This window comes from Amblyomma americanum, chromosome 2 (assembly GCF_052857255.1).
Source record: "Amblyomma americanum isolate KBUSLIRL-KWMA chromosome 2, ASM5285725v1, whole genome shotgun sequence".
Lineage (NCBI taxonomy): Eukaryota > Metazoa > Arthropoda > Arachnida > Ixodida > Ixodidae > Amblyomma > Amblyomma americanum.
In genome coordinates this window covers 131,730,826-131,731,767 of record NC_135498.1, presented here as the reverse complement: position 1 = coordinate 131,731,767, position 942 = coordinate 131,730,826, and positions in this window count along the sequence as shown.

Below are 942 nucleotides of genomic sequence, written 5' to 3'. Positions count from 1 at the left end.
GGAAAGCATAGTGGTCGGTAAAAGCAACACCGATCCAAAAATGGCATAACAATGTTGCGTCGCGACGTGCTAAGTTACGTGGAAGACGAAGGCGCAGTCCAGGGTCCAGTGCCTTGAGGCGGAGGTAGCAAAACTCTCCTGTGTTCCAAGCTAAAATGTGAGCTCCAGCGCCAAAGGGCGAAGCCGACACGCAGCGTCAGGTCCTGATATTGGGATCATCACTGGAAGTTATGCGCCATTAATATTATCAATATTTTTACGGAATAGAAGACAACAAAGTTGGCAGCGGCGTGGCACGGATTGGACGGAGGCCCACTGCCAATAGATCTTACCATTGCCATCTGGTCTAGTTCTTCGACTTGCCGTCACGTAACATTGTGTCTTACGAAATCGTGCTTACATTATCGAGTCACTTTGTAAACCACATGCTAAAGTAATGATACGGCGTGCAATTGATTGTGAAGCAAGGATATTATCGTGATGTATACGCCAACATGAAGGACGTGACTTGCGGAAATATCGGCGTGACTTCCAACTGCTAGTCCGAGGTTCGTGGCGCTGCTTTTATGATTAGCTTAGCGACGACGAAAGCACACCGATATTCAACATGAATCATCAGCTAACACAGGGGTGCATTTTGCGTTTCGCCGGCATTCAAACTCGGCCGCTAAGAACTAAGGTTTGTGACATAGATGTTCGCACTGCTCTAATAGCGCATAGGAAGGTCTGCAAAGAGTATCGATTTTTTATTTTCCAAAGGTTTTGCTTTGCAGGCCGCGGTGCGGGAGTAGAGCGGTGGAGTGATTTCCCCTCGCAAAAAAAATGCCAATGAAAACTAAATAATTGCGCCCTCAGCGCGAGCACAACAGCACCTAGCCGCGTCTCCGCCGCTATAGCCACGCTGCGCATGCGCAGAGAGCAGGGGAGGGGGGGGGGGGGGGG